The sequence below is a fragment of the Triturus cristatus genome, chromosome 6, assembly GCF_964204655.1.
Source record: "Triturus cristatus chromosome 6, aTriCri1.1, whole genome shotgun sequence".
Lineage (NCBI taxonomy): Eukaryota > Metazoa > Chordata > Amphibia > Caudata > Salamandridae > Triturus > Triturus cristatus.
The window spans coordinates 1,674,432,003-1,674,458,993 of record NC_140589.1 but is presented as its reverse complement, the minus strand read 5'-3'; the positions used below and the strand labels follow the sequence as shown (position 1 = coordinate 1,674,458,993).

The following is a 26,991-nucleotide window of genomic DNA, read 5'->3' as shown; positions in this document are numbered from 1 at the left end:
ATCTCGAAATGAGAGCTATCCTTTTTTACCAAAACCTGGTTAAACAATTGTTTACTAGTACTGCATGAGATAGTCACACTTAAATTTCAAATACTGACACTAAACCACAAGAGGAGGAACAGCTGTTGGTTTCAAATAATCATTGCAAACTAGTCTAGAAGATATCATCATGTCACATTGTGAATGACTCCATTCTGCTTCACACCCTCATGCACCTTCTTGCTTGCATTTCTGAATACCAAAAGATCACTGCCAAACAACCCTCCTTGGTAACCTGGATATCTGGTTTGACCAACTTTTCTCCCATACCATAAATTAGCATGGCAAGCCGGGAGGCTCTTAACATTATTAAGTTCATCAATGGACCCGTACACACATCTGACCATATTCTGGATGCAATATTCTTCCCATCTGGCCTCATCACAATGCTAGGACACCTAACGATCATCTGGAGCAACCACTATCTCATCTCTCAAGGTTCCCACAAGATCAAGCAATACACAATAATGACCTCAGCCATCTACAGATAGTGAACAGGTTTAATATCTCTGCACCTGACTCATCTCTCGGCAGTCTCACCTTCCAACTAAATAACGTAAATGAATCAGCTTCACAAATTGCTCTCAAAAGCTTTTGACAAATGTATTCCTCTTTTAATATCCACATAGAAACCATATTCATGAGAACCACTAGTACAACAAAAAGATAAAGATGAAAACAGAAATCACTTCATCTCAAGGAAAATGGATGAAATCCATCATCTCTGTGATAAAGCCCTTCTTAGGTGTTTTAACAGGTTTTACATATCCTATATTAGGAAAGCGAAAATAACAAGCCTGGGAAAAACACTGAGCATTGCCGTGAGGAGAACGGCCTTCCAGAACTCCGGTCCCCAGCAGCCAGTGGGGCTGCAAACTTCTCCCTGCACCCGGAGGCGCGATAAAGTTGCCGGCGGGCTCCCGCAGCATTGGAAGCCTGGGAAAAACACCGAGCATTCCCGTGAGGTGAACGGGTGTCCAGAACCCAAGTCACCAGCAGTCAGTGGGGCTGCAACGCTTCTCTCTGCACCCGGAGGTGCGATAAAGTTGCCGCCGGGCTCCCGCAGCACGGGATGCATGTGGGCGGCCTGGGCAAAGACCGGCCCAAGGGCCGGCCCGTCCTTGCCCGTCATGGTCCGGAGGAGAAAGGGCTGGGCCACCCCCCTGTCACTACAGGCTGGAAGCCCCAGGCCACATCTCGCAAAGGTACTGTTGCCAGTCCATCCTTGCTATTCTACTGATTATTGGACCCTTAGTCGGACTTATAGCCTGTTGGGGCTAATACTGTGTTGTAGTACTATTGTTGAGGCTTGATTGTTTAATTGGTGTCATGGGGAAAAGGAAAGGGACTGAGACTGGGCTGGGTGGTGCTACTAGGAAAAGATCTAAAAACGTCCACAGTCACTTGTACAGGGAACTGGGTGTGAAGGGAGAGAAGGGGGGCCAGGAGATGAAATCCTCGGCCGCATTGAAAACATTGCTGCCGACTGTGAAGAGTTGCTAACTTCACCTGCACAAATTCCTGTTACCCCCACTATTGATACCAACAACACCAAGTCCCCCTGTCCCCAAAACTCCACCGGACCTACCGCTATAGGGTATGGGAACATCCCTAACCTATTTAAAAAAGCAGCAAGAAAAAGTAAAATGTCCCTAGCTGCAGATGTGCGCAATAGTCACACCTCAAGCTTCCCGTATGCCCAAAGGGAAGCGATTCTCTCCGATAGCGCTACACTAGATGAGCTCCCTTTGAGTAATCGTTATTCCCTCCTTGCTGACAAGCCACCCATCACCAATGTGCATACAGACACGGATCACACCCACTCAATTAATAATGACTTAAGTACAAACTCATTGCAGGGAGCAAGGGAAGTTGATAACGGCTCCATACCCTCTAACCTTGATCTTCAGAGGGAGATTATAACCTTAAGAAGTAGCGTCGAGGCATTAACCTCCTTGGTATCCAAACTTTCAGCAGATAGACGGAAGCAATAGACTACACTTACTGCTGCCATCACTACAATTATCTGCATTATCCAATCAAGCAGGCTCAAAGACGGAGCTTCCAATGCCCCCTGTGAAGCAACCTGATTGTAATGCTTTATCTTTGCATTCTGACTACCAACCCACTCACAACACCAGAGAAACCAAAAGTACATTTCTAGAGTAACGTAGGTCAAATGTTGATCATGGTGGGAAAAGTACGGGCCTGCCACAGACCCAAGGTGGGCATGGGCTAATGATAAGGCCAGCCTTGCTGAGCATGGCCACATGTTGCAATAGGGTGTCCCTACCTCGCCAGCCTTCTCTATTATCTCATTGCAGGCAAAACAATCCTTTGTCTCTACCAATTTACACGACCAATGTTCCTAAAGTAGACCTAAATTGTATTAAGTACGAGAATGTTGAATCTTTAAAAATCAAAGCCAGCCATTGGTTGAGGCATATCGGGGAGTGCAGATCAGTAATTAGAGATGACATTGTATCTGCCAAAAGGTGCTTCTCAAATCATAGTACAGTTGGTGCAATAGAGCAAATCATAGCTTCTGAGCACCTGGTACATGATCTAATTGCCCTAGAGGCTAGATATTTCCCAATTCCATCCACAAAAATTAGGTTGAGATTAAGCATCACCGCAATACCAGACCAAGCCGAAAATGCACGCCAGATTCTTGGGGATTCTCCTATCCCATCCCTATTGCAGAATGACTGACTAATCTCAGTCCCCACCAAGGATCATTTGAGTAATACTACTATAGGTCCTATGAACACCACTGACCCAGTATACTCTTATCTTGATGAATCTCCCAGCGAGCCAGTGAGTATGTTACCTTTCTTACAGATGGCCCAAGATTCCGACCCACTATTAGTGTCGAGTGATTGTACCCGGGCCAGCGGCCCGGATACAAAAGTTGATTGCCAAGCATCGCCTAAATTGAATGTCCCAATTTCTTTTCTGGCTCCCATTCCTAAAGGTAATGAGCAAACGCTGAGAATTATTTCATGGAATGTGGCGTTTATAAGGGGGAAGCTTGATTGCCTGCATTGGCTGGAGTTTATCTCTCCAACTGAGATATGTACTCTCCAAGAAACCTGGAGTTTGACACCTACATTCATTTCAAGGTTTAAATCTTTTCATAGACCAGCAATACAATCCAAACATGGCCGGTCTTCAGGTGGGCTACTTACATTTGTAAACATTACACTAAATTGTGAAGCAAAAGAGTTGGTTATCAATAGCCCGGATATTCTTGGGATTAGGTTAACCAATGGCAAGGGTAAGACGGCCGATACATGTAACGTATGTGCTTGGAGCACTAGAGGTGGTAGTTCTCCAACCCTCCAGGTCCTGGGTAATTTATTGGAAGCCAGGCATGAAAGTCATCCACTAATAGTCAGTGGTGACTTCAACATAACATTTGAGCCACTAGACTGGGCTGAGGCCAATGATGTGAACGAGGAGGACAAAGTCTGGAGGGTACCTCCCCTGGAGCTTACTCCGATTAAAAAATGCTCGCAAGCTGCTCTCCAGTTGAATGCGATATCTCTAGAATATAGGTTAAGGGCCACTAACGGTAGAACCATCTCAGACCAAGGAGGAGGAATGACCTTCACTGGACCAAATGGATCAAGTAGGATTGACTACCTACTGGTGGATTTGACACTTTGGCCCTTGGTACAGGACATGGCCATAGTCCCGTCCTGTGATAGTGATCACAACCCCCTTATTCTGTCTTTTGATAACCTCTGGGGAGACACCGGAAGTGAGCCCCCAATATCATTAAGCACAAAGGCTCTAATCCCCACAAATAATAAGCGCCAACTTAAATGCCCTGTGGTTTTGGCAGACGAATCTAAGACCCAATCGATTAAGGATGCCTTAACTGAGCATCAGCGACCACGGATTCGCCTATACAGAGCAGTTGTAGTATCCTCCATAGGGAATTTTTTGATCACCTGCCCTGCTTTTTTCATGCCCCTATTAACAGGACCTGGATATCACAAGGAAGGCTTCTGGGAAAACACGCATGGTTTAATAAAGAGTGTAGGGACCTGAGAGGGAGACTGACTGTTGCTATTAGGAATAGAGATCCAGCTAGTATTTGTAAAGCCAGGAAGGAATATAAACAGGTGCAGGGCAAAGCCAAAAAATAATGAGATGAAAGGAGATGGGAAGACCGAGGGGAGGCCATTGGGCATCCTGACAGTCGGATGGTTTGGTCCCTTGTGTCTAAAAGCAACTTCGAACGTACACCTCCCTTGGCAAACAACGTTCCGGCCGTAGAATGACAAACATTTTAGTGAGTTATACTCCAGTGGTAACACTATTGACAGTTTCCAGATGCTCCACAATATAGGTGTTCCAACATGTACCCTTACATTTACCAGGGAGGAGATAATGCACTCCTTATATGCTAGTATCCCTGCAAAAGCCCTCGGACTCGATGGCATCCCTGGCGACCTTTTTTCGTGTTGATAGGGGCAACTGGGCAACCTGTTTCATGAAACTGGCCACTGATATTGCTGGCGGGGGGAATATTCCGGACACATGGAAGGGGGCGGAAGTAGTACCCATTTTTAAGAAAGGGGACAGGTCGTAGCCCGCCAACTACCGTCCAATTAGCCTGATAGATTGTGCCCAGAAGGTCTTCTGCCGCTCGCTCCTAGCTAAAATCGAGACCTGGATGGATGAGAACGACATTCTATCTCCTCTCCAGGCGGGCTTTCGCGGAAAATCTACATCATCGATCAGGCGTTTCGCCTTGTTTTGCTGTATTTGAAGGTAGTTGTGCTGGGTAAAGGCAGCTTATCTCTTGCCTTTATAGATGTAAAACAGCTTTCTACCTAGTCCCCAGGGATCTACTTTGGCAAGTCCTTCGGGACATGGGAATGCCTTTGGAAATTCTAGAACCACTGATCAATCTACATGAGGACAATTTCGCCTGTGTGAGGTGGGGGAATCAGGGGCTAACCACTGAGCCATTTAAGATCCGGCAGGGGGTACGCCAAGGGTGTGTCTTGGCCCCCACTCTTTTCTCCCTATAAGTAAATCAGGTGGCCGACCTCTTGTGTTCCATTCGGGCCGACGCCCCCTCCCTGGCAAATCATAAAATAGCCACATTATTGTTTGCGGACGATACCCTTGTGGTGTTCAAAATACCCATGGGCCTACAAAAACTTCTAAATCATTTTAAGGCCTTTTGTGATTTGAGGGGTCTGGTCATCAATACTACTAAAACTAAGTTGATGATGCTAATTCCCCATAAATCCTTTAATGGTAACTTGGTCTTAGACAATGTTCCTCTTGAGAGGATTGGTTCTTTTGAGTACCTGGGAATCAAGTTGTCCAAGGGAATGGCTTGGAAGAAACTCTTAGAGAAGGCGTCCCTGAAATTTTCCCAGTTAACTGGGGCTTTGCGGCTGGAGCACTGTCTTTCTCATACCAGATCTGTAGCCCCACCCCTCAAATTGTACAGTTGTGAGGTAGTGAGTAGTGTGCCTTATGGGGCAGAACTGTGGGGTGCAATAAATGTAAACACTCTTTCAATCGTGGAAAACAAGTTCCTCAGGAGCTTGGTATCACTTCCCAAAAGCACTCCTCTTCTCCCCTTGAAACTTGACCTGGGTGTCAAGTCTATTAATGACCAGGCGAGTCTACGCCCACTGCTCTTTCGGCATAGATTGGTCACTACCCCTGAGCTGGCCCACTATGCCGCTGCTTTTACCGAAGTTTCTGCTCTGGACAAAAACCATAAAATTGGGTGGATTACACACATAGACACCATCCGGGCAGGCATAGGCATGCCTAAGGAGCTTAATGGTCTCCCACCCACATACTCTAGGGACCAATTAAAATCTCAGGGCCTTATTTATGAGGCCTTGCGACAGTTTTGCGCTTCCGTTGCGTCATTTTTATGACGCATCGGAAGTGTAAAACATGCCTCCCGGTGCACCCTATTTACAAAGTGCCACATCTAAGCAGATGCATCACTTTGTAATTCCCTGCGCTACATTATACCTGCATCAGGTATAATGTATGCAGGGGGGCATCCCACGTAAGTAAGCCTCGTAAAAGTGACGCAGTGAAATCTACGAAAGTTCACTGCGTCACTTCTAGGGTGCAAATGCGTAAAAAAATAACGCCTGCTTCACAGCAGGCATAAGACTGACGCAGGTCCTTTCACCTGGGGCTTGCCCCAGGTGAAAGGACACATTGATGGAGTTGCATCACTTTTGTGACACACTCCAGCAATGCTTCACTTTTGCGCCTGCAGATACCTCAGAAATACTGACGTATTTGTAACTCCTTGCGACATGATGCGTCATACAGTAAATATGACGCATCCATCATGTCGCAGGGAGGGCGTACTGAGAAGTGATGCATCGCTGCTTTCACGCAGCGATGCGTCACTTCTAATAAATGAGGCCCTTAGTATTGGGCATGGGTAGAACAGAAGAATTTCCTGAAAATTCGTCATGGCTGTTTAACTGATGTTTTTACTGATATGAAATCTATCAGCCGGCTAGAATGCTATCTTGATTTTATTAAGGTGCCGACAGACAGGAAATTGTATACTCAGTTCAGACATGGCAGTCTACTCATTAATGTCTTCACTAATTCCTGGCTGACAAATAAAGCACAGCCTAAGAGCTGTCCCTCCTGTTCATGCCATTACGAAACAATAGGCCACATCTTTTTTGCTTGTGCTGCCTATGCCAGACCTAGAAGGAATTGGCTAGCTCCGGTATGTAGACAACTTGGGAAACACAGCCACAAAGATGCCCTACGTATTTTAAAGTCAGATGCAAGACCACTCTATGCTTGTGCAACTGCAAAATTTTGGGGCCAGCTTTGGGCTATTAGAAGGAGGGCTTTAACTATTTCCCCGACTAACATGAATAAAACAAACTGAAATCATATCAGATCAGTCCAGATGGGTGTGTTTCTTACACTCGTACATCGTCCTTGTAAATAATTGGTTTTTATGTCATTATTTTAAGCTTTTTATCCCTTTTATTGGTCACTCGGGGCATGGGTTCTTGAAAATGGCTGATGCTGCTTAATCGGGCTGTATACACCAGCTATCGAGATATAAACAATGTGTATTAATGCATTAGCACTTTAGCTTGCGTCCCGATAAGTAGAATCATTTAATAACGAGATCTGTCTAGTCTTGATCCTTTTCTGTGCTTGTACAGTTGTATTAAGAATTTGTTAATTCTTATTTTTCTTTTTTCATTTTTAAGAGTTTATATATGGAGCATTTTATAGTACACTTTACCCTGAATATTATTAACCAAGATTCATGTGTTTATTTATTTTATGGTACTGTAATACCAAAATAAAGACTTGATGATGATGATGAACATATTGTTTTAATCAGTTCTCCAATGCCAAACAACCTTCAAAGGAACATCCGAGGAGCCTAAAAGAATTCCACAGTCCTGAGTGCAACACCACAAGGATTACCTAATTGGATGGTTTCTATGATTTCTTTGCAGCTAAACTTGGTGCCAGAGGACAGATACAGGAGCATCACCTCTGGATGAGAATACTAGCCACCCAGTCCACCAGGACCTATAATCTGAATACATCAAATGATAGACACTGGTCTTTCGCCTCCTTAAAACAACTCCCAGCCTCTAAATCCTATGATCAAATGGTGGATCTGCAGGCTCACTGTCAAAAAAGCTTTGAAGGACAACTTAACTTCAACCGTTACCGCAATCCAAGCGATAACTATTGTCAACAACTTCCTATCTTATCCCAACTTCCTCTCAGCCTTTAAGGTATCATACATAGAAAACCTCATAAGAATAATGTTCTAGATGCATAAAACCTGAAATGTAATGCTTTGTTCTTAGGTAAACTGATGAAAAGAGCAGTGCTCACTCAGATCTGAAATGTATTGCAAGAAAAAAGTACATTTTAGATCAATAATTTAGATTTCACACTTGGAGAGGCACAAACTCCTCTGATTTCCATTTGAGAGAATGGGAAAACCTCTATGGACAGCAACAGAGTTGCTGCATTTCTACTGCTGGTTCTGACTGCTTCTTTTGACACAGTTCTCCATTGCTCCATCTTGGTGAAACTAGGGGAACTTAGCGTCAATGGAAGTATTTGTGAGGAGATCTCCTTATACCTTTCCAATAGATCCAGAATTACCTTGGTGCCCAATTCACATAACTAAATTTCAACATTAATGATGCTGTTCTTCAAGAATCAATCATCTCATCACTGCTCTTCAAAGCCTACCTACGCCCTGTACCTACATGAGTCCCTTAACCTAACATTCTACAACTGTGCTGACCACATGCAGGTAATCTTAAAGTTGGGAAGCCAGAGGGATCTGGACACCTCAAGTCTAAACCACTGCCTCCAAATCACTGACCAAGGGATGCTGAGAATTCACCTTAATCTTACCTTGTCCAAAACAGATATCATAACATGCAGCGATTGGAAGAACTATTTGCCTACAAGTATCTGAAGTCAGGAACAGGGTGCCACAACTCTGATGTTGACAGAAGTGAGAAACCTTGGAGTTACTATGGATTTGCCTGGTCCCTTAAATGAAACAAATCACAAGAAATGCTTTAAACTCTATTGTGAAGTTTCCTCACTTTTTCTTTCTTCTCTTGACAATGCAATGGACTGTAGTCCAGGGCCTTGTCCTTTCTGCTCCTAAGACTCCAACAAATCCATCTTCATGACCACTTCACCTATTCTCCGTGCTAACTTCCAATTACCAGATGCTCTGGTTTTAAGACTTAACTGCATTACCTGTAGGGCCATTTATAGAAACAGACTATCAAAAATTAGAACTACCAGGGGAATCAAGAATCCAACAACCCAATAATTCCTCATTTTGCCTGCTTTCAGAAGGTAAGGCCCCCGGTTGAAAAATCCAACTCTGTGGAGTTACTGCAGAACCTATATTTCCAATAAGGATCAGCAGCTTCAATTACAGGTCCCATTAAAATTAACAAGGTTACTCTTAATGAGGGCCTCAGTGTACCTTCTCTTGGTTTTGCTTCACTGCATGCCAAGGCACAGTAAAAATAGTCATGATAAAAACACAACTGTGGTTCTCATGCATGGCACAGCACACACACTTGCATGACGTAGCATGCTATCCCTCTTAAAGTGCACTTTGGTACTGCATCAGCGGATTGAAGCACTATTTAAATGTAACTATAACATATCACCAAAAACATCCAGTCACACACATTCAACAGAGTAGCTCAGGAAATTCCCATGAAGCCCAAAAATACTTCATATAATCAGTTATGTCAAAGCCTCTTTTGATACCACTCCTGCTTTTCAAGTCCCCCGAGCACGCCCTTCATTTATTCTGGTATACTTTGAAAACTGTCTTACGGTGGGGAAGGACAAGATGAGCATGAAGTGAGACTTACAGTGTGTCTCCTCTACATGGGCTTTTCAGCACCAGCACCCACCCGGCTTAATCTCAACCCCCTTCTCCAACTGGTTTTAGATGGAAATAGGGGGTGACTGCAGTGGCCAGGTTTGCAGTGCAGAATTGCCACGGAGTTGGAATTCCCATTGGAGCAGGGTCAAGAATGATTTGCATATGGATGGGTCCAAAGTCAGGTGGTATATTGTACAAAAAAAATCAATAGACAGGGATGCGGCCAGAGTAGCTACCTGTGGCTGAGATGAATAAAAACATTCCATTCATAATTTTTTTTTATACGTTAGTGTGTTGCCCTAAAACTAGTCATAGTATGGAATATGGGAATATTTTCATTTGGCAACTTTCATGCAACAGAGTTTTGGAAAACTCTATATATATCAAGTCAGAAAATGACCCTTAAGTTACTGAAATAATATCCATTAAGGGAAAATATGCATCCTTCCACCACCTCTACCCTCCTTCCACCCAGTGAAATGCAATTTGAATTGTATCCTGTCTTGATAGTTTTCATTTGCTTCTGCTACTTTAAGGGTCTCATGTACAAAAAGTAATTTTTCCAGTTCCCATTTAGAAAAAGCAAAATATTATGTACTATGGGTCCGGAGTCTTAAATAGCAACTTTTCTGATTCATTATTTAAGAATTCTTGGGGGTATATTTACTAAGATTTAGCGCCTTGTTTGCATCTCAAAAGTGCCGCAAATCAATGCTAAATCCTTTTTTACTAATTCACTTTCCAGCGCAAAACTTGTTTTGCACTGGAAAATCACTTGAAATTAGTGCAAAGCAGCGGCAAGGGAGCATTTCATGGGTGCTACATGGGTGTTCCCATGCAACCACCCAAGGTTTCTGACACAAAACCCTATTTACTTAAAAAAGTAGACAGGGTTTTGTGTCAAAAAATAGTTAACACTTCAACCAGGCGCTATCTCTGAGAAATGCGTTTATTTCTTCTTTCTTTTCCGACTTTGCATGTGTGCTGCACTGTACAGCAAACATACAAGGTGTGAAAAGTTTTAAAGTTAGTCTAAGCATAGTATTTTGTACTGGAAGGGTATCCTTCTAGTACAAAACCTATGCTAGATTCACGCAGACACCCTTGCAATATGGTGCCAAGGTGTACGCATGGTGCACAGCAGCATATTTCTGCGCCGGTGCTAGGGAGAGTGCCATATTTCTGTAAATATGATGCTCTCTCCTCACGCAGTGCAGCATTTGTAGCTGCTCCACTGCGCCCCTTGATAATGTATTATGTCTGGTACAATGGGTTGCAATTTGCACATTGAATTTCACCGAATGCATCTGTATTTTGCGAACCAACCAATGTACTAGTAGGTCAGTTCACATAATACAGAATCGTAGTAAGTCGCAATTTGACCTACCTTATTAGTATGCATGAGCTAGGTCGCAAATTGCAACCCATTATGATTGGCTACAATCACAGGGATGTTGGCCTGCATGGGTGTTTAAAAATATTGCATGTAAGGCGCCTCTCACCCATTTCACATCACCCCAAATCTATCCATCTGAACCTCTCTACATATTCCTCACGCCATTCCTGTAATTCTTTTCCTTCTCTAAAGTTCCACTAAAGCCTTATACATATTTCTCTGATCTAATACAGTTCTGCACACTTTCTACATGTTATCCCTCTTCAAAAAGCAATTCCCAAACACTTAGTGTTCTTTTTAAGTCATGTCTCTCCGTGGTCTCCTCTTTAAATGTTTCATTTTTTATTAATTAAATGAACAACTTGACAAAACATAACTCCAAGAGTTCACTTTGTGACGGGCTCGAGATATGAGGCCCTTTCCTACTGCACAAAGCCATGGCAGAGATGCAGCTATTTAATTACAAATAAAAGAAAGTGTACTTTAAAGTTAGTTCTGCCCTTTAAAATAATAAACGCTGCGTGATTGTTGCAATTGTACATTTATTTGGAGATGGAGTTTCTGCTCACAGACAGCTTTTGTCTGCACGCCTCAGCCCCATCCTGGCTGCAATCACGGCCGCATATCAGAGCTTTCCCATGCACTTGAACGAAGGTGTGTTGTTAGGAGCAAACCCATCCCCCAGTCTGGGAAGGTAGCAGACTTCAGGGGTTTTCGGCCGCAGGGGTCTCTTGCGATGCTAATGACCCTTTTGTTATGCACAGAGACGCGCATTTGCAACACTGGCCTGCCGATCTGAAGTCCTGCCTTGAGTTTCCGGTCAAGGCAGAGAGTATTCCACTTGATCTTTGGAAGGAAGGCCTTTCTTTTATCCTCTTCAGGATGCAACAAAACATTAAATTCTTTCCTGCCTTTCAATAAAGGCGCGAAAAGCGTGTTCTTTGTCCTGAACATGTTTGGTTTTAAATCGACAGACATTCTCATGTTTGCATTACATGCATTGTCCTGAAATTAGGGGCCTTTCACTGCCACTGTTGTAAACACAGTACTTTTTCCAATAGGTCTCAGATTTTAGAATAACCCCAAAACAACTCTTCGATGTATTCAGCGCCTGAGTGCTCCAATTGACATTAATAATAATTACATTTTTGTACGGATTGCCAGGGCTTTTTCTAATGGAAGGAGGTGCTTCCAGAGGCCCAATGTGAACAATTGGTACACCCAAAATTAAAAACACTGTTTAAAACAAAAAACAAGGCATTCCTATTAGTACACTGGTGCTTTTGTGCTTTTATTGTCTTTTTATTTCAACATTTTTGTTTTACACTCGCTCCTTTAATGGGGAGGATGTGGCATATGGCCAGAGCTGCTAATGCTGGAACTGGAGATCGTGGTGCGAGTCTCAGCATCAGTCCAGTAATTCTGGGCAAATCGCTTAATCTCCCCATGCTTGGAATAAAATATGTCCTTGTGTAATGTAAGTGGTGCTCTAGTAAAGTGCTCCAATACCTTGGGGTCGATTTTGCGCTATATAAAAGTTGCCCAAAAACATATAAGAGCTTCAATGAACAGCATTCATAAAATGGTGTTCTGGGGCATCCATGCACAAATTACACACTATTATGTTGGTAAATAACAATTTGATTATCACTTACTGTTAAGTTTCTAAAACCACTGCGCCTTCTGCAACATTGGAATTTGTATCAATGTATGTTAAATGGTAAAAATACTAGGAATAAAGCCTTAGAATCTGATGCAGAATTTCACTTTAGATGCATAGTTCACACATATTTTGTAATTTTCTGTGCATAATTTGCTTTTTTTATTTCGTGAAGGCTGACATTATTCCATAGGCTGTGAGTATGCCCTTCACAATGTATTTGCTTAATTCTGCAAAGTACATGCATTCAATACTGATGTGGTATGAGTTACAAGAGGCATTACACACTCTCATTAAGGGGCACATTGATCAACAAATCATGCGATGCAACGCAGCAAGCCACCTTGCTGCGCTGCACTGCTTGATAGGTAAAGAGCAGGAATGCACTGTACTTTACATTATAAAGGGCATTCCTGTCATTTCCCAGCGCTGGCGCACGATGGACTGCCTAGCACCAGCGCAGGCACCCATGCACCATCGTGCAAGGGTGCCTGCGTTGTAAGCAGGATTGTTTTTGTGCAGGAAGAGAGACCTTCCTGCACAAAAAAAAATCCTGAGAGGTGTTAGAAAGAAGAAACAAGCATTGGCATAGCCAATAGGTCTCGCCTTTGGGACCTTATAAGTATTTAGTTTTGCAGCACAATATCCTTGGTGCAACTACATCAACTGTTGCATGGCTAAACACTTATAAGGTCCCAAAGGCGAGACCTATTGGCTATGCCAATGCTTGTTTTCTATTGTTTTACACTTCGTCTCCCAGCTGAAGGCATCCTGGCTGCAAAAGTGCAGACAGTCACAGGAGACGGTGATCTTGTTATCAAGTAAGCGTGAATATAAGCCTTGAAGGCTTTGTAGATGATGCAGGTGGCTTTGAAGGTGGTGTGGGCTTACAAGGGGTACTGGTGGAATTCTATCAAGGTAGGGTGATGTCATATTTGTTCCTAATTCTTAAAGAGGCTTGCTAAATATAGGATGCCCTAGAGGGGTTGCCAGTGTGAACTGAAATTCCAAGATGGTTTCACAGATACCCAGTGCAAGATAAGGTGTGTGACACATACATTTTGTGAGAAAGAAAAATATGAAAGCAAACAAAACTGTTGAAAACCGTTTGACTTGAGATATATCGGAGTTCTGATACATATACATTTTTATTCAAAATATTAATGAAGCTCATGTCAGACTTAGAAAAAGTTCTGCACAAACAAACAATGGTTATTTAGGGTTTCCGTGAGAGTTATAAGTATTTTGGGACTTTTTAGCACAAATGAACATTATTCAATGTGAAAATAGCAGAACAACATAATACGCTGACTATAATGATTCAATGGTAGTTGCCCTGGAATTGATTATAAGATCCCTATCGACCCACTCTAGAGTATTTAAACATTCTGATATGATTTATTAGCATAAACTTAGGGGGTTCCAGAGTACATTTTGTTTTGCAAATTAGCATGATACAGATTTAATTAACAGTTCTGAGATGTATATATCATTTCACTTGCATACAATGATTTTTCACAATTTTTAAAGAACACTTAGAAAGCAAACATTCAAATGCAATTAAAATATGCTGCAAGTCTGGTTCATTAATCTGTTCCAAACCCCGGACCTCACAGTGCTGGGCTATATTTGCAAGGCACAGGTTGCCACTTGGCAAGTATTTTAGCAGCATGGCCACTATATTCATATGTAAACCTTGCATGTGGTCAGTCCTCACCTGTAGCAGACCGAACAAAAAAATGATGGCCTGAAATGTGCACTACAATAATTACCAGGGGCTAAAATTAATTCAACCAGTCTACTATTCACCTTGTTCTTCCTCCCAGTGAAACTTTCTAAGTACAATGGGGATATCCAGATGTGAGCACGTTAGTTCACTGGACCATAGGACTCAACCTGCACCTCTTTAAGGAGGCCTGGCAAGTCTTAGACCAGTCTGGGGTTGTTTGTGTTTAGATGGGGCATGGCTTGACTGTTACTACTCCCAGGGTCCACCCTTATGCAAATAAGTGTTGGTCCTGCTCAGAAAATGAACATAATAAATAAAAACATGAACTGGAAATCCTCTCAAATAGAGAGCACGAACCTTACCACTCCTCTGAGTCCTGGACTGAATTACCCGCAGGGTGCAATTTAAAGTTCTGTCCTGGGCGGGAGCCAGGAAGCTCTGTTCTCAGGAGGTGCTGATTTGGTGAAACAGCAATTCCGCTCAGGCTTGAAAGAGCAAGCGAGGCCCAGGAGGCAAGAGGGTTGTTTCCCCAAGTAGGGGTACGTAGATCCTGCCCACAGAGTGACTCTCGGGGCCCCCTATGGGAAGGAAACTATGGGAGGCAGAGAGGCGAAACTGGCACTGGTCCAGCCTCCAGTGTCTGCAAACAAGTCACCAGGGGAGAAAAGCAGTATAAACATCAAAGCGGCCTTGCGGCCACGAAAGTTAAAGTAATCGCCCGCGCACATGCACTGTTGCTCTAGGCTGGCCTGGTAGCACTTTTTGGAGCCCTCTCAAAAAGTCTCGCCAGACCAGCGCATGCGCTGGGTCAGGCGAGACCTAAAAACAAGGAGAAATAAATATATTTCCCCTCATTACGCCTCACCTGGGGAGAAGTAGAATTTTCCAAGGTTTATCAGTGTTAGTAGCTCTGGGAAAGTGCCAAAAGCCATTGGTGGAAACCCCAGAAATAGGTTTCGTTCAATGAACAGACATGACTCTTTGAGGCCTCACCTTCCTTCTACACCTACAAATCCTATCAGGGCTCCAGAGACTGTCTGTGTATATATGCCCAGAAAAGACATGGACCTTACCCACACCCCTCCTCGTTGAGTGTGCAACTTAAGTATCTACATATAGCTATTAGGGTCAGACTTCCATTCCTGGAAAGTTATGGGATTTCCCTCTGTGAGGAGCACATTCTTTTTGCAACATCTATTGTCATGTAAAGTCATTGTTTCTTTTGAATATTCCCAAATTTTGTACCAGTATGTGTGAAGAGCTGTACAATACCATAGAATATGTACAATGCCAGTCTATTGGTTGGCATCTCTAGCCACAGAGAGGAATGTGCAGGTGTTGATGCAACCTATGCCAGCCTTGGATTACTTTGAAGAAGTTTAGTTTAAAGTGGGCCTGTCTCGAGTCAAGGTCATGTAATGACAATATCTCTGACTAACAGTCCACCAAGAAAGTTGTTTGGGGTCAATCCTGCCAGCCGAGTATCAGACACGTTTCATTTTATTTAGAAGGTGCATTCTGAAATGATTGTTTTGTACATACCCGGCACAACTCTGCATTTTCAAAAAGTAATTGATTGGTGCATTCCTCTTTAGTGCAATCACAGGTCAATGAATGGTTCCTCAGGCACTGTCAGTATTTCCATTTTCATTACTAGACAGATGAAATTCCTGTCACAGAGATTCACATGTTTTAATTTGACCATCTCACAGGTGGTGCTTTGGCTATAAAAAACCTTTCGTTTTCTAGGTGTGCCAAAAGAATTTTTAGCCACCAAAAATCAGACCTTAAATGGGCCAAATCAAAGCATTTGAACATTTTAGCTTGTTGATCTTCAGTGTTTATGTATGGAGTGCCAGGTGGGAACCTTTGCATTTAACATAGGTCATCAGTGTCTAGTGGGGCTAGCTTTTGTGTACAGGATGCCTGTTGCTGAGAATTAGAATTGTAATAGTCCCTTTTCGATTATGTGCCATGTTTGCTAATCCCATATGGAATGCTTCACTTTACAATCAGTTGATTTTATAATCCACGAAAGAAGAAAAGTCAGTCATCAGGTCTTCAAGGATGTAATTGAATCATCAGGCTCCAAAATGTTTAACTGTAGTTGCAGCTCCCCTGCCTGCTTCACTACGCTGTCCAGATTTTCTAAAGGCTACCTCCAGATGTTATAGAGTCAGAATGAACATGAGGGGGAAGCAAGACAGCTATGGTGCATGCCTCTGTGAATATGGATGACATTTGACAGAAATCATCACCTTTGAATCTAGCTTGTGAGATTTGTACAGCTACTTAAATTGTGCTATAAAGTTTGGTTGAATACCAGTTCTGGAGAGAATGCTATTCATATATTCACATTCAACCCTGTCAAATACTTTATCGGCATCCAAGGAATGCCTCTTTTTCTCATCTGAGACATTACAAGTTTACAATAGGAGTTGTTGGAGCAGTCTGAGGTAGTTCCTAGATTATCTTCCAGAGAGAAAGCCTAGTTGAGAGCAGTGGGGACTGGGGATCACTTTCTTTAATTGACTGACAACTACATTTGCTTAAATCTTCACATCGGAGTTGGTCAGTGAGATTAGTCTGCAGCTGGAGCAAAGTAGTTGGTCTTTCCCTGATTTGGATATTAACGTGATAGTTAAAATCCATTTGGAGGTATTAACTATCTTTGGCTTCCTTGAAAACTGTGTACAACAGAGAGGCTAGCCTGTTGGGATTGATTTTCCAAGAAATTAATAGGGAAACCACCATCTCTCACTGCCTTGACAGTGGAAACTAAATTAATTCCCTCCTTGAACTCTGCTTCTATGATCTTGCTTGAGTCTGAATACTTCAGTGTGACGTGAATGCCCAGGCATATGTACGGTGCTCACTGTGCCACTGGAACTAGTTTCACCTGTCTGAAGGGCCCCAATCAGGGAGAAACCAATCTTGGATTGCTTGTGCTCAGGTTCAGGGAGGGCCCGGCAGTTTAGGCAGGATGCTCCTATTGGAGCAGGGTCTAGACTGATGTGCATACAGCTTGTCCAAATAGAGGTAGCATGGTGTGCAAAATTACGACGGACTGGGATGCAGCCCTGAATAATTACCTGTGGCGGAGGTTTATTTAAGCATTCCATTCTATCATCACTCTTTTCTATACTTCCCTCTGAACCCAGGGTAAACATTTTTCAGTCATCAAACAAGATAGCTGGGGTCTATAGCTTTCATCACAACCAGCATCTCACTACTGATTTCTTTGTATGTAGGCTAAACCTAATGTGTGGTAGTTAAGGTGCATTCAATATCAAGAAAATATATATTTCTTCTACCAGGCCAGTTTATTGTCTCTGAGTTCAGGATAATGCCTAACTGTAAAAAGAGGTTGAAAAAATTGCATGTGCAGAATCAGTCAGGTAGAAATCACATATTACTAATATCTCCATTTTATCAATCAATCAATCAGGGAATTGTAAGCGCCACTCACCCGTGAGGGTCTCAAGGCACTGGGGGGGGGACGCATATCTGTTTAGCCAAAGAGCCAGGTCTGAAGGTGTTCAGGGAGAGGGCCTGTCTGATGTCTGCCAGTAGCTCATTCCAGGTCTTGGCTGCAATGTGAGAGAATGATTTCCGCCTGCTCTGGCTCTGTGGATGCACAGGGTTTCGGCCAATGCGAGGTTGGAAGGTCTGAGATTTCTTCTGGGTACATGGAAGTCGATTCTGTCATTGAGGTACTTCTGTCTGTTGTTGTGTAGGCATTTGTAGGTGTGGGTGAGGACTTTGAAGGGGACTCTCTTCTTCACAGGGAGCCAGTGGAGTCTCCGTAGGTGTTGGCTGATGTGTTTGTGCCGGGGGATGCCGAGGACGAGTCTGGCCATGGTGTTCTGTATTGTCTGGAGTTTGCCGAGTAGGGACTTGTTGATGCCGGCGTGGAGTGCGTTTCCATAGTCCAATCTGCTGGTGATGAGTACGTGGGTGACTGTCTTCCTTGACTCAGGGGGGATCCATTTGAAGGTCTTGCGAAGGATGCGGAGGGTGTTGAAGCAGCTGGAACTGACGGCGTTGACCTGTGTTGTCGGACGATGGCTGCGAGGGGGGCCACATAGATGTTGAAGAGGGTCTGGCTCAGTGATGACCCCTGTGGGACTACGCAGGTGATATTCGTAGGGGTGGAGAGGAAGGGTGGTAGTCTGATCCTTTGGCTTCTTCATGTGAGGAACGAACAGATCCAGTCCAGGGCTGTTCCTTGTATACCGGAGTCGTGTAGTCTGGCAACTAGTGTGCGGTGAGAGACGGTGTCGAAGGCTGTTGACAGGTCGAGTAGGATGAGGGCTGCGGAGTCGCCTTGGTCCAGGAGGGTGCGGATGTCATCTGTGGTGGCGAGTTGGGGGGTCTCGGTACTGTGGTCACTTCGGAATCCGGATTGGGATGGGTCAAGGACGCCGTTCTCTCGAGGAAACATGTCAGTTCCCTGTTGACTGTTTTCTCTGCTACTTTGGCTGCAAAGGGGAGGAGCGAGATGGGCCGGCAGTTCTTGAGGATGGTGGGGTCAGGTGTGGGCTTCTTGAGCAGGGGCCTGACTTCTGCATGCTTCCAGTCGTCTGGGAAAGTGCCTGATTTGAAGGTGGTGTTGATGGTGCATTGTAGTTTGAGTGCAATGGTGTTTGCGACTCTGTGGTAGATGTGCGTTGGGCAGCTGTCAGTGGGGGCCCCCGAGGGGATGCCTTTCATGGTCGCGGCAGTTTAGTTGGTCGTGATCGGTGTCCAGTTGGAGATGGTGGGCTGGCTGTTGTCTCGGGGGGCTGGGGGCTGGCTGTGGCATCTTGTGGGTGGTCGACGAAGTTGTTGTAGAGTGTTTTGATCTTGAGGTGGAAGTAGGTTCCAAGTTTGTCACAGAGGTCTTGGGACAGGGTGATGTCTGTTGCTTCGCTGCGTGGGTTGGTGAATTCCTGTATGACACTGAAGAGTTCCTTGGAGTTGGTGGAGTTAGCGAGGATTTTTTTGTGGATGAAGTTCCTCTTGATGGTTCTGATTTGGTTGTGGTAGTCCGTCAAGGCGTCCTTGCAGGTAGAGTAGTTCTCGGTTGTCTTGGTGTTCCTCCAGTTCTTCTCCAGGCATCTGCAGGTGCGCCTGGCTTCTGGGAGATCGGTGGTGAACCAGGCATATTTCCTGGTGTGCTGTTTGCTGGGGTTGTGTAGCGGGGTGAGCTCGTCTGCACGTTGACGATCCAAGTGTGGAGTCCTCTGGCTGTGGTGTTGGCGTCGATGCCCAGGTGTGGTTGTCTCGGGTGGAGTTCAGATACTCATCAGTAACCTTGCTCCAGTTTCTTCGTGGTGGGCGAGGGGCTGGTTTAGGTGCCTTGTGTTTGTCGACGGTGAAGTGTATGCAGTGGTGGTCGGTCCATCGCGGGTGCGTTGTGTGGCTGAAGTGAATGCTGTTACCTGCAGTGAAGATGGGGTCGAGGGTGTGTCCTGCTCTGTGGGTCAGTGTGGTGATGAGTTGGTTAAGTCCGATGTTGGTGAGGTTGTCATGAAGGATGGTGGAGTTGGGGTCACTGGGGTTGTTGAGGTGGAAGTTGAGGTCTCCAATGAGCATGTAGTTCATTAATGCGATGGCGTGGGTGTGATGAATTCAGTAATGGTGGTGGCAAAGGGTGTCTAGGAACGGGGGGTCTGTATTCAAGGGTTACTCGGAGTGTGGTGTTGGGGCTGGTCTGGATCTGGAAGTTCAGGTCTTCGGCGGGGGTAAGGTTTTGCTGGAGGTGGTGAGGCGGAGGGTGCTCTTGTGGGAGATGGCGAGGCCCTTCCCATGTGGTTGATGCAGTCCTTCCTCTGGATCTTGAATCCGTCTGGGATGGCAGTGTTGATGTCTGGGCGGAGGCAGCATTGGTCCAGGTTTCCATAAAGAAGGCGATGTCGGGCGAGAGAGGGTTGAGTAGCTTCCAGATTTCCATGGCGTGTTTGTGTACGGAGCGCACGTTGAGGAGGATGCATCTGAGGGTGTCATCGGTGCTGGCGTCTGTGGTGTTCGGGACCGGGGTGGTGGTGAAGGTCTGGCGGCAGTGGAGGCAGGAGAACTGGCCGTGGGTCCTGTAGGTGAGGTCTGTTGGCAGTCTGAGTGTTTAGGGGTTGAGTGCGAGGTTCTCCTGGGGGCAAAAAGCATTAAAAAAAATAAATCCTACCTTTAAGACTTTCAGTATTCACAGAAGGCATTGAGGAGTCCTAAAGTTAGGAATCCAAACTTCTGTGAATACAGAAATGAGCAAGTGCCTTCTGTGAATACCAAAATGAGTAAGTGCCTTCTGTGAATACTAAAATGGTAGTAAGTTTAGGATTTTGTCTTAAGTTAGTTCTGTGAATCAGGCCCCAAGTTCCCACTCCAGTCTAAGCAACAGTAGGGAAAGTGTTGGACTTCAGAGTGGTTGAATTTACTATTTATACTCCAGTCTAAGCAACAGTAGGGAAGGTGTTGAACTTCTGAGGGGTCAAATTTACTATTCCCATTCCGCACTAAGCAAAAGCAGGGAAAGTGTTGCATTTTGTAGAGGTTAGAGTTACTATTCCCACTGCAATGTGTGAAACAGCTGGAAACGTGTTGGGCTTTAGAGGGATTAAATTTACTATTAGCACCCCAATATATACAACAGAAGGAAAAGTTTTGGACTTCCAAGGGGTTTAATTTTGATGTGGCCTTAATACGTTTTGTGACCTTGCCTGTGGTGGCTACTTGGGCCTCCCACACGAGTGAGGCACCATTTTTATCAGAAGACCTGGGGGGAACGCTGGGTGGTAGGAAATTTGTGTCAGCCTGGTGATGCCACAACTTTCCACACACAATGTGTGAAAAAAGTATTTTTTTTCAGCAAAATTTCAGGTTTGCTGGGGATTCTGGGTAAGAAAACGTTGGGGGATCCACGCAAGCCATACCTGGAATACCCCGGGTATCTAGTTTTCAGAAATGTATGGGTTTGGTAGTTTTCCCTAGGTGGCCGCCGAGCTCCGGGCAAAAAAGTCATGGGACCCCCCCTAACAAAATCAGGTTGGTTTGTGATAGATAATTTTGATGTCGCCTCAATAGGTTTTGGGCCCTTGCCTGTCGCGGGTACTTGACCCACCCATGCAAGTAAGGTACCATTTGTCTCAAAAGACTTTGGGGAACTCGAGGTGGGTGGAAATTTGTGGATCCACGCAGATTGCAGAACTTTCCGCCACAGAAATGTGGGGAAAATTTGGTTTTTTTGGACAATCTTGTAGGTTTGCAAGGTATTCTGGGTAACAGAACCTGGTGAGAGCCAGTCAAGTCACCCCATCCTAGATTCCCATGTGTGTCTAGTTTTCAAAAATGTGTAGGTTTGCTTGGTTTCCCTAGGTGCCGGAAGAGCTAGGGTTCAAAAACTACAGCTAGGTACTTTGCCAAAAAAGGGTCATTTTTCACTGTGAAATTGTGGTGTGTCCACGTTGTGTTTTGCGCCGTTTCCTGTCACGGGCACTAGGCCTACCCACACAAGTGTGGTATCATTTTTCTTGGAAGACTTCGGGGAATGCGGGGTGTGTGGAAATTTGTGGATCCAAGCTGATTCCAGAACTTTCCACCACAGAAATGTGGGGGAAATGTGCTTTGTTGACAATTTTGTAGGTTTGCAAGGGATTCTGGGTAAGAGAAACTGACCTGGTGAAAGCCAGTCAAGTCACCCCATCCTGGATACCGCTGGGTGTCTAGTTTTCAAAAATGTATAGGTTTGCTAGGTTTCCCTAGGTGCCGGAATAACTAGGGTTCAAAAACTACAGCTGGGCACTCTCCCAAAAAAGGGTCATTTTTCACTGTGAAATTGTGGTGTGTCCACGTTGCGTTTTGTGCCGTTTCCTGTTGCGGGCACTAGGCCTTACCACACAAGTGAGGTACCATTTTTTTCAGAAGACTTTGGGGAACGTGGGGTGGGTGGAAATTTGTGGATCCACGCAGATTCCAGAACTTTCCACCACAGAAATATGAGGAAAATGTGTTTTTTTGACAATTGTTTAGGTTTGCAAGGGATTCTGGGTAACAGAACCTGGTGAGAGCCAGTCAAATCACCCCATCCTGGATTCCCCTGGGTGTCTAGTTTAAAAAAATGTATAGGTTTGCTAGGTTTCCCTAGGTGCCGGCAGAGCTAGGGTTCAAAAACTACAGCTAAGCACTTTGCAAATTTGGGGTAATTTTTCATTGTGAAATTGTGGTGTATTCACGTTGCGTTTTGAGCCGCATCCTGTCATGGGCACTATGCCTACCCACACAAGTGAGGTACCATTCTTATCGGGAGACTTAGGGTAATTCAGATTTGTAAAGCAAATTTTATTACCTATTGGCTTTTGATGCATTTCTGCCTTCCAACTGAAAGACAATGTGTTAAAAAGAAGTCATTTTGAAAAATGACTGATAATTCTCATGTTAGTATGAGTATTCCAAATTTCGGAAATGTGCAAATATCTACTGTTTCTAAACTCTATATTTTGTTCCCATTTCAGAAATACCTAGGTGTCTTTCATACCGATTTTTCCATGTATACATTTTCCAAGAATAATTGCTATATACCCGGTACATAATAAAAAAACATTGCAAGCCGCTGCTCAGTTTTTGGCTCTGGGTTCGTCGGGTTCTTGGTAAACCTACAAGTCCTATATATCCCCACAACCAGTAAGGTCCAGCGGATGTAACGGTATATTGCTTTCAAAGAGTTGTCATAATTAGAAGAAGTTACAGGTGAAAACGTCGACACAAAAGGCTTTTTTTTTCAACTAATTTTCAATTGTTCCTATATTTAATTGTTAGTTTCTATAAAGAAACCTTGAAGGGTCTACACAAATTACCCCTTGCTGAATTCAGAATGTTGTCTACTTTTCAAAAATGTATAGCTTTCCTGGATCCATTATTACTTTCGTACCCATTTCTACCATTAACTGGAAGGAGGTTGAAAGCACAAAAAATAGCAAAAATAGGCTATGTCCCAGAAAAATGGCAAGACTGTGTAAAAATTTTAGTTTTTCTGACAAATGTTTGCCATTCCCTAAAAGGTGGGAAAATTGTGATTTCAGCCCCACAAACCCTTTTTTGATACCATTTGCAGGGAAAAAAACAGACACTTTCATTTGTAGCAGTTTTTTCCCATTTTTCCCCAAAAAAACAAAATTTAGCTGTATTTTGTCTAATTTCTGGGTCCTCTCCAAGTGAATCCACAAACCCTGGGTACGTTTAGAATCCCCATGATGTTGAAAGAAAAGGACGCAAATGGCGTGGATACCTTATGTGATCAAAAAGTTACAGGGGCCTAAGTGCAAACTCCCCCAAATAACCAAAAAAAGGCTTAGTACAGTGGGGAAAAGGCCGAGCAGCGAAGGGGTTAAAATATAAATAAAAATAATAATAACATTAAAATAAATCAAATAAATGAAACATATAAAAATAATAAATAAAATATGTACTTTTTTAATATAAACATTATTATTTCTTACATAGTCTAAATGAAATGACAATTTTACAGATTAAATAATCAAGGAAACAAGTATATAATGATTTATAAATTAAACATTTAAATAACATAAAAAGTGAATAAAGAAAACTCTGTTAAATTTAAATCATTTCTCTCCTTATTCCCCTATAAACTGAACAACATGCTACTAAATTGTAGATGACTAATTATCCTACACAAAGAAATACTTTGAGAGAAAGAAGAGCTTTGTGAGGAGAGGACCATTACATTCTCCAATTATAGAGACAAAAATTGTAAAGATGTGCCAGTTCTTAAATCTATTTCTGTATTGTAATAATCCTAAAGGGTCAGAACAAATCAGTATGGGGAGTTTGTTGCAATCAGAAATAAAGTTTAATTTTCCTTATGGATACTAGAGTTCATAAGATGGCGGCTAGAAATTAAATTGATAACTCAGATACTTACATTTTGAAGGAAGTGTGGACCTTCATAGATGAACACAGTATAAATTCTTTAATGCTGCATTTGAAGTGGGATTAATAGATATGGGATAATTTCAGTCTATCTCTGGTGGTGGCTTTAGTATCACTATCATCAAATCTCATGTGCATATTTAAAGTACACATTAACACCTAGAGGTGTCTTGGTTCTGAATACCATATGTTTATTGTTATCCAAGTAAATAGCACTTATTGTACGACATCTCTATAATCACACACTATCTCTGTGGAGACCTGGTCATGTCTATAATCACACACTATCGGTGTGGGGACCTCGACATCTCTATAATCACACACTATCTCTGTGGGGACCTGTGCATGTCTATAATCACACACTATCTCTGTGGGGACCTCGACATCTCTATAATCACACACTATCTCTGTGGGGACCTGGGCATTTCTATTATCACACACATTCTCTTTGGCGACCCTGGTAATGCTATAGTCACACACCATCTCTGGGGACTTGAACATTCGTGTAATTACACGCAAACTCTGTTTTGGATTGAGCATCATCAGCTTTGCCTTCTCTGTATGGGGCTTTGTGAATACTGAAAAGTAGTAAAGTTAGACTTTTGTTCAAAGTTTACATTGATGAAACTGAAAAGTAGAAAAGTTAGATTTTTTGTCTAAGTTTACCATTGTGAATCGGGCCCTATTTTAATGAGGACTTAAACACAATCTTCTTCATGCACTATCTCTATGGCGACTTAAACATCGCTATAAAACACTATCTTTGTGGGGACTTGAACATCACTATAAAAACATACCATCTCTGTGGTGATTTGAGCATTCCTGTAATCAAACGCAAGCTCTGTTTTGACAGGAAGCACCAGGGGGTGCCGTGAGGTACAGGGTCAAGACTTATTTGCATATAGCTGGGTCTGAACTGGGGTGGCAAAGTGAGCTAAAAAACGATGATGGATTCAACCCAGATCTGTGACTGGGGATGAGTGACTGAAAAGTTTCAGCACTCCGTCCATCATCTCCTTGTGTTTGCTTTGTTTGCCAATTTGGCAGGGTATGCCCAGATGTGGGTCCCTTGCTCACTGTGCCACTGGATTCAAGCTAGACTGGCTGATGACTGGGTGTTACCCCGAAACTGGTTCCAGGATGCTTGTTTCCGGTCCAGGGAAGACCTGGCTTAGCAGTTCGGGCTGGACTGTTCCCATGAGGCACAGGGTCAAGTCTGATTTACATATAGCTAGGTCTGAACTGGGGTGGCGAAGTGAGCTAAAGAACAATGATGGATTCCACCTAGATCTGTGACTGGGGGTGAGTGACTGAAAGGTTTCAGCACTCCGTCCATCATCTCCTTGTGTTTGCTTCGACTTTAACATCATCAGCTTCACATTCTCTGTATGGGGCTTTGTGAATATTGAAAAGTGGTAAAGTTAGACTTTTGGTCTAGATTTATCTTTGTGAATACTGAAAAGTAGTAAAGGTAGACTTTTTGTCCAAGTTTACCTTTGTGAATTGGGCCCTAATTTAATAAGGACTTAAACACAATCACCTTCATACACTATCTCTGTGGGGACTTAAACATCGCTATAATAACACACTATCTATGTGGGGACTTGAACAACACTGTAATAACACACTATCTCTGTGGGGCTTGAACATCACTATAATAACACACCATCTCTGTGGGGACTTGAACATCTCCATGGTAACACACTATCTCTGTGGGGACCTAAACATCGCTATAATAACACACTATCTATGTGGGGACTTGAACAACACTGTAATAACACACTATCTCTGTGGGGACTTGAACATCACTATAATAACACACCATCTCTGTGGGGACTTGAACATCTCCATGGTAACACACTATCTCTGTGGGGACTTAAACATCGCTATAATAACACACTATCTATGTGGGGACTTGAACAACACTGTAATAACACACTATCTCTGTGGGGCTTGAACATCACTATAATAACACACCATCTCTGTGGGGACTTGAACATCTCCATGGTAACACACTATCTCTGTGGGGACCTAAACATCGCTATAATAACACACTATCTATGTGGGGACTTGAACAACACTGTAATAACACACTATCTCTGTGGGGACTTGAACATCACTATAATAACACACCATCTCTGTGGGGACTTGAACATCTCCATGGTAACACACTATCTCTGTGGGGACTTAAACATCGCTATAATAACATACTATCTCTGTGGGGACTTGAGCATACCTATAATTACACACAACCTCTGTGTGGAGTTCAACATCATTAGCTTCACACTCTTTATAATGGGATGTAAGGTTTGAATGTATGCACTATTTCTATGGAGGCTTAAACACAATGATCTTCACCAACTATCTCTATGGGAACTTAAACATCTATTTTGGCAAAAATGTAAGCAGCTAATCAAGCTCTGGGTTCCACTTGACCATATTCCTTGTTTCCATATGTTAATTTCTTTTGTTTGTTAGTTCCCTTATCTCCTAAGATTTTAAGCACTAATAAATAGGTTAAATACAGCTTTAAGTGTCTTTCTTTAAGCATGATATGATATTTTCAGGCACATTAACATAATCTGTCTTTAATTTATACCCCTAGTATATATGCAGCAATTCACATATGAATAGATTACAATGTTGTTTGTGTATATTGTTGATAAAATAAACATTTAGCCATGTACCTTCAACTGTATTCAATCACAAATAGTGTTACGGACTAGGTCCCCATAAGGATGGTAGCACGTGTTCAAGTCCCCACAAGGATGGTGCAGTGCGCACGATTAAATAACAATATATTTGCAAATTTG

At 43.3% G+C, this 26,991-nt stretch overlaps 1 protein-coding gene across 2 annotated transcripts in view; it reads left to right on the top strand.

Moving 5' to 3' along the window:
- The window catches only part of KCNH1 (potassium voltage-gated channel subfamily H member 1), a 1,587,102-nt gene that overhangs the window by 1,484,994 nt on the left and 75,117 nt on the right, over positions 1-26,991 (top strand). The window lies entirely within an intron of this gene.